Genomic DNA, 7,500 nt, shown 5'->3' on the forward strand with positions numbered 1-7,500 from the left:
CGATGGTGCTCGAGGCAACCGCCCGCACCAGGGCCCAGCGTGTACCGATGGTGCTGGGGGCAAGCGCCCGCACCAGGGCCCAGCGTGTGCTGATGGTGCTCGAGGCAAGCGCCCGCACCAGGGCCCAGCTTGTGCCGATGGTGCTGGGGGCAACCGCCCGGACCAGGGCCCAACGTGTGTCGATGATGGTCGTGGGAACCACCCGCACCAGGGCCCAGCGTGTGCCGATGGTGCTGGGGGCAATCGCCCGCCCCAGGGCCCAGCGTGTGCCGATGGTGGTCGGGGCAACCGCCCCCTCCAGGGCCCAGCGTGTGCCGATGGTTATCGGGGCAACTGGCCGCACCAGGGCCCATGGTCTGCCGATGGTGCTCGAGGTAACCGCCCGCACCAAGGCTCAGCATGTGCCGATTGTGATCGAGGCAACAACCCACACCAGGGCCCAGCTTGTGCCCATGGCGGTCGAGGCAAGTGCCTGTACCGAAGGGCAGCCTATGCCGATGATGGTCGATGCATGTGCCATCACCATGCGTCATCATGTGCCATTGATGGTCGAGGCCTTGGCCGAAGTTCGATTTTGAGCCACGGTGCACATGCTTGGCTCCAGCATGTGCTGGTGCCGCATTTTTTTCACTCGGGACAGCATCGCCGGAGCATCGCCGGAGCATTGCCGGAGTACCGTCGGAGAACCTGACCGGCGGCATTGGGGTTCCGGCGATTAGGAGGGGGGCCGGGGGGTGTGCGCACATGATGTGCGATGGGTGCTGGTACTTGGCCTTGTGTTGGCCCCCTATCCCTCATCAAACCTCTGAGAATTCACACCCCCTTAAAGAGCATTTGATATTTTACAGGTTTGCTACAAGTAGCCGTTAAAGTGTCTGAAATGGGGACACTTTTTTCAAACGGTCACAAAATCTTCTCCACTTCGAGTTTTTAGCTGAATTTTTTTGTGCATGCCAACAAAAATAGAAGGATCACGCCTACAAAATTTGGGGCCAAAAATCCTTCTAAAAAAATTTTAAAAAATCCCGAACCGCAAAAAGTTTTGAAAATCGTGAAAAATAGAAAACGAGTCATCTTCCAACGAAACTTCACGTGAAGGCTTAGGGAACCATTGTATGAATTTACAAGCCATAAAAATGGCATTGGCATGGCAGAAATTTCAAGATGTGCCTAAACCCACCAGGGCCCAGCGTGTGCCGATGGTGCTCGAGGCAACCGCCCGCACCAGGGCCCAGCGTGTGCCGATGGTGGTCGAGGCAACCTTCCGCACCAGGGCCCAGCGTGTGCCGATGGTGGTCGAGGCAACCGCCCGCACCAGGGCCCAGCGTGTGCCGATGGTGGTCGAGGCAACCGACCGCACCAGGGCCCAGCGTGTACCGATGGTGCTCGAGGCAACCGACCGCACCAGGGCCCAGCGTGTGCCGATGGTGCTCGAGGCACCCGCCCGCACCAGGGCCCAGCGTGTGCCGATGGTGCTCGAGGCAACCGCCGCACCAGGGCCCAGCGTGTGCCGATGGTGGTCGAGGCAACCTGCCGCACCAGGGCCCAGCGTGTGCCGATGGTGGTCGAGGCAACCGCCCGCACCAGGGCCCAGCGTGTGTCGATGGTCGTCGAGGCAACCGACCGCACCAGGGCCCAGCGTGTGCCGATGGTGCTCGAGGTAACCGACCGCACCAGGGCCCAGCGTGTGCCGATGGTGCTCGAGGCACCCGCCCGCACCAGGGCCCAGCGTGTGCCGATGGTGCTCGAGGCAACCGCCCGCACCAGGGCCCACCGTGTGCCGATGGTGCTCGAGGCAACCTGCCGCACCAGGGCCCAGCGTGTGCCGATGGTGGTCGAGGCAAGCTCCCGCACGAGGGCCCAACGTGTGCCGATGGTGCTCGAGGCAAGCGCCCGCACCAGGGCCCAGCGTGTGCCGATGGTGGTCGAGGCAATCGCCCGCACCAGGGCCGAGCGTGTGCCGATGGTCCTCGAGGCAACCTGTCGCACCAAGGTCCAGCGTGTGCCGATGGTGATCGAGGCAACCGCCCGCACCAGGGCCCAGCATGTGCCGATGGTGCTCGAGGCAACCGACCGTACCAGGGCCCAGCGTGTGCCGATGGTGCTCGAGGCAAGCTGCCGCACCAGGGCCCAGCGTGTACCGATGGTGGTCCAGGCAAGCGCCCGCACCAGGGCCCAGCGTGTGCCGATGGAGCTCGAGGCAACCGCCCGCACCAGGGCCCAGCGTGTGCCGATGGTGCTCGAGGCAACCGATCGTACCAGGGCCCACCGTGTGCCGATGGTGCTCGAGGCAAGCTGCCGCACCAGGGCCCAGCGTGTGCCGATGGTGGTCAAGGCAAGCGCCCGCACCAGGGCCCAGCGTGTGCCGATGGTGCTCGAGGCAAGCTCCTGCACCAGGGCCCAGTGTGCGTCGATGGTGCTCGAGGCAACCTGCCGCACCAGGGCCCAGCGTGTGTCGATGGTGCTCGAGGCAAGCACCCGCACCAGGGCCCAGCGTGTGCCGATGGTGGTCGAGGCAACCGCCCGCACCTGGGCCGAGCGTGTGCCGATGGTGCTCGAGGCAACCTGTCGCACCAGGGCCCAGCGTGTGCCGATGGTGATCGAGGCAACCGCCCGCACCGGAGCTCAGCATGTGCCGATGGTGGTCGAGGCAACCGTCTGCACCAGGGCCCAGCGTGTGCCTATGGTGCTCGAGGCAACCACCCGCACCAGGGCCCAGAGTATGCAGATGGTGCTCGAGGCAACCGACCGCACCAGGGCCCAGAGTGTTCCGATGGTGCTCGAGACAACCGACCGCACCAGGGCTGTGCTGATGGTGGTCGAGGCAAGCGCCCGCACCAGGGCCCAGCGTGTGCCGATGGTGGTTGAGGCAAGCGCCCGCACCAGGGCCCAGCATGTGCCGATGGTGGTCGAGGCAACCGCCCGCACCCGGGCCGAGCGTGTGCCGATGGTGCTCGAGGTAACCTGTCGCACCAGGGCCCAGCGTGTGCCGATGGTGATCGAGGCAACCGCCCGCACCGGGGCTCAGCGTGTGCCGATGGTGGTCGAGGCAACCGCCCGCACCAGGGCCCAGCGTGTGCCTATGGTGCTCGAGGCAACCGCCCGCACCAGGGCCCAGAGTATGCCGATGGTGCTCGAGGCAACCGACCGCACCAGGGCCCAGAGTGTGCCGATGGTGCTCGAGACAACCGACCGCATCAGGGCTGTGCCGATGGTGGTCGAGGCAAGCACCCACACCAGGGCCCAGCGTGTGCCGATGGTGGTCGAGGCAACCGCCCGCACCAGGGCCCAGCGTGTGCCGATGGTGGTCGAGGCAAGCGCCCGCACCAGGGCCCAGCGTGTGCCGATGGTGCTCGAGGCAACCTGTCGCACCAGGGCCCAGCGTGTGCCGATGGTGATCGAGGCAACCGCCCCCACCGGGGCTCAGCGTGTGCCGATGGTGGTCGAGGCAACCGCCCGCACCAGGGCCCAGCGTGTGCCTATGGTGCTCGAGGCAACCGCCCGCACCAGGGCCCAGAGTATGCCGATGGTGCTCGAGGCAATCGACCGCACCAGGGCCCAGAGTCTGTCGATGGTGCTCGAGGCAACCGACCGCACCAAGGCTGCGCCGATGGTGGTCGAGGCAAGCGCCCGCACCAGGGCCCAGCGTGTGCCGATGGTGGTCGAGGCAACCGCCCGCACCAGGGCCCAACGTGTGCCGATGGTGGTCGAGGCAAGTGCCCGCACCAGGGCCTAGCATGTGCCGATGGTGCTGGGGGCAACCACCCGCACCAGGGCCCAGCGTGTGCCGATGGTGGTCGAGGCAAGCGCCCGCACCAGGGCCCAACGTGTGCCGATGGTGCTGGGGGCAATCGCCCGCACCAGGGCCCGACGTGTGCCGATGGTGATCGAGGCAACCGGCCGTACCAGGGCCCAGCGTGTGCTGATGGTGGTCGAGGCAACCGCCCGCACCAGTGCCCAGCATGTGCCGATGGTGGTCGAGGCAAGCGCCCGCACCAGGGCCCAGCTTGTGCTGATGGTGATCGAGGCAACCGCCCCCTCCAGGGCCCAGCGTGTGGCGATGGTTATCGGGGCAACCGGTCGCACCAGGGCCTTGGGTCTGCCGATGGTGCTCGAGGCAACCGGCCGCACCAAGGCTCAGCATGTGCCGATGGTGATCGAGGCAACAACCCACACCAGGGCCTAGCTTGTGCCGATGGCGATCGAGGCAAGTGCCCGTACCGAAGGGCAGCCTATGCCGATGATGGTCGATGCATGTGCCATCACCATGCGTCATCATGTGCCATTGATGGTCGAGGCCTTGGCCGAAGTTCGATTTTGAGCCACGGTGCACATGCTTGGCTCCAGCATGTGCTGGTGCCGCATTTTTTTCACTCGGGACAGCATCGCCGGAGCATCGCCGGAGCATCGCCGGAGCATCGCTGGAGTACCGCCGGAGAACCTGACCGGCGGCATTGGGGTTCTGACGATTGGGAGGGGGGCGGGGGGGTGTGCGCACATGATGTGCGATGGGTGCTGGTACTTGGCCCTTGTATTGGCCCCCTATCCCTCATTAAACTTCTGAGAACTCACACCCCCTTAAAGAGCATTTGAGATTTTACAGGTTTGCTGCCAGTAGCCGTTCAAGTGTCTGAAATGGGGACACTTTTTTCAAACGGTCACGAAATCTTCTCCGGTTCGAGTTTTTAGCTGAATTTGTTTGTGCATGCCAACAAAAATAGAAGGATCACGTCCACAAATTTTGGGGCCAAAACTCCTTCTAAAAAAATTCTAAAAAATCCCGAACCGTAAAAAGTTTCGAAAATCATGAAAAATAGAAAACGAGTCATCTTCCAACGAAACTTCACGTGAAGGCTTAGGGGACCATTGTATGAATTTACAAGCCATAAAAATGGCATTGGCACGGCAGAAATTTGAAGATGTGCCTAAACCCACCAGGGCCCAGCGTGTGCCGATGGTGCTCGAGGCAAGCGCCCGCACCAGGGCCCAGCGTGTGCCGATGGTGCTCGAGGCAACCTGTCGCACCAGGGCCCAGCGTGTGCCGATGGTGATCGAGGCAACCGCCCGCACCGGGGCTCAGCGTGTGCCGATGGTGGTCGAGGCAACCGCCCGCACCAGGGCCCAGCGTGTGCCTATGCTGCTCGAGGCAACCGCCCGCACCAGGGCCCAGAGTATGCCAATGGTGCTCGAGGCAACCGACCGCACCAGGGCCCAGAGTGTGTCGATGGTGCTCGAGGCAACCGACCGCACCAGGGCTGCGCCGATGGTGGTCGAGGCAAGCGCCCGCACCAGGGCCCAGCGTGTGCCGATGGTGGTCGAGGCAAGCGCCCGCACCAGGGCCCAGCGTGTGCTGATGGTGGTCGAGGCAAGCGCCCGCACCAAGGCCCAACGTGTGCCGATCGTGCTGGGGGCAACCGCCTGCACTAGGGCCCGGCGTGTGCCGATGGTGATCGAGGCAACCGGTCGTACCAGGGCCCAGCGTGTGCTGATGGTGGTCGAGGCAACCGCCCGCACCAGTGCCCAGCATGTGCCGATGGTGGTCGAGGCAAGCGCTCGCACCAGGGCCCAGCTTGTGCTGATGGTGATCGAGGCAACCGCCCACTCCAGGGCCCAGCGTGTGTCGATGGTTATCGGGGCAACCGGCCGCACCAGGGCCCAGGGTCTGCCGATGATGCTCAAGGCAACCGGCTGCACCAAGGCTCAGCATGTGCCGATGGTGATCGAGGCAACAACCCACACCAGGGCCTAGCTTGTGCCGATGGCGGTCGAGGCAAGTGCCCGTACCGAAGGACAGCCTATGTCGATGATGGTCGATGCGTGTGCCATCACCATGCGTCATCATGTGCCATTGATGGTCGAGGCCTTGGCCGAAGTTCGATTTTGAGCCACGGTGCACATGCTTGGCTCCAGCATGTGCTGGTGCCGCATTTTTTTCACTCGGGACAGCATCGCCGGAGCATCGCCGGAGCATCGCTGGAGTACCGCCGGAGAACCTGACCGGCGGCATTGGGGTTCCGACGATTGGGAGGGGGGCGGGGGGGTGTGCGCACATGATGTGCGATGGGTGCTGGTACTTGGCCCTTGTATTGGCCCCCTATCCCTCATTAAACCTCTGAGAACTCACACCCCCTTCAAGAGCATTTGAGATTTTACAGGTTTGCTGCCAGTAGCCATTCAAGTGTCTGAAATGGGGACACTTTTTTCAAACGGTCACGAAATCTTCTCTGGTTCGATTTTTTAGCTGAATTTTTTTGTGCATGCCAACAAAAATAGAAGGATGACGTCCACAAATTTTGGGGCCAAAACTCCTTCTAAAAAAATTCTAAAAAATCCCGAACCGCAAAAAGTTTCGAAAATCATGAAAAATAGAAAACGAGTCATCTTCCAACGAAACTTCACGTGAAGGCTTAGGGGACCATTGTATGAATTTACAAGCCATAAAAATGGCATTGGCATGGCAGAAATTTGAAGATGTGCCTAAACCCACCAGGGCCCAGCGTGTGCCGATGGTGCTCGAGGCAAGCGCCCGCACCAGGGCCAAGCGTGTGCCGATGGTGCTCGAGGCAACCGACCGCACCAGGGCCCAGCGTGTGCTGATGGTGCTCGAGGCAACCTGCCACACCAGGGCCCAGCGTGTGCCGATGGTGGTCGAGGCAAGCGCCCGCACCAGGGCCCAACGTGTGCCGATGGTGCTAGGGGCAACCGCCCGCACCAGGGCCCAGCGTGTGCCGATGGTGATCGAGGCAACCGACCGCACCAGGGCCCAGCGTGTGCCGATGGTGGTCGAGGCAAGCACTCACACCAGGGCCCAGCTTGTGTCGATGGTGATCGAGGCAACCGCCCACTCTAGGGCCCAGCGTGTGCCGATGGTTATCGGGGCAACCGGCCGCACCAGGGCCCAGGGTCTGCCGATGGTGCTCGAGGCAACCGCCCGCACCAATGCTCAGCATGTGCCGATGGTGATCGAGGCAACAACCCACACCAGGGCCTAGCTTGTTTCGATGGCGGTCGAGGCAAGTGCCCGTACCGAAGGGCAGCCTATGCCGATGATGGTCGATGCATGTGCCATCACCATGCGTCATCATGTGCCATTGATGGTCGAGGCCTTGGCCGAAGTTCGATTTTGAGCCACGGTGCACATCCTTGGCTCCAGCATGTGCTGGTGCCGTATTTTTTTCACTCGGGACAGCATCGCCGGAGCATCGCCGGAGCATCGTCGGAGTACCGCCGGAGAACCTGACCGGCGGCATTGGGGTTCCGACGATTGGGAGGGGGGCCGGGGGGGTGTGCGCACATGATGTGCGATGGGTGCTGGTACTTGGCCCTTGTATTGGCCCCCTATCCCTCATCAAACCTCTGAGAACTCACACCCCCTTAAAGAGCATTTGAGATTTTACAGGCTTGCTGCCAGTAGCCGTTCAAGTGTCTGAAATGGGGACACTTTTTTCAAACGGTCACAAAATCTTCTCCGGTTCGAGTTTTTAGCTGAATTTTTTTATG

The sequence above is a fragment of the Durio zibethinus genome, chromosome 20, assembly GCF_047325235.1.
Source record: "Durio zibethinus cultivar Kanyao isolate XHJ-2024 chromosome 20, ASM4732523v1, whole genome shotgun sequence".
NCBI classification, from domain to species: domain Eukaryota; kingdom Viridiplantae; phylum Streptophyta; class Magnoliopsida; order Malvales; family Malvaceae; genus Durio; species Durio zibethinus.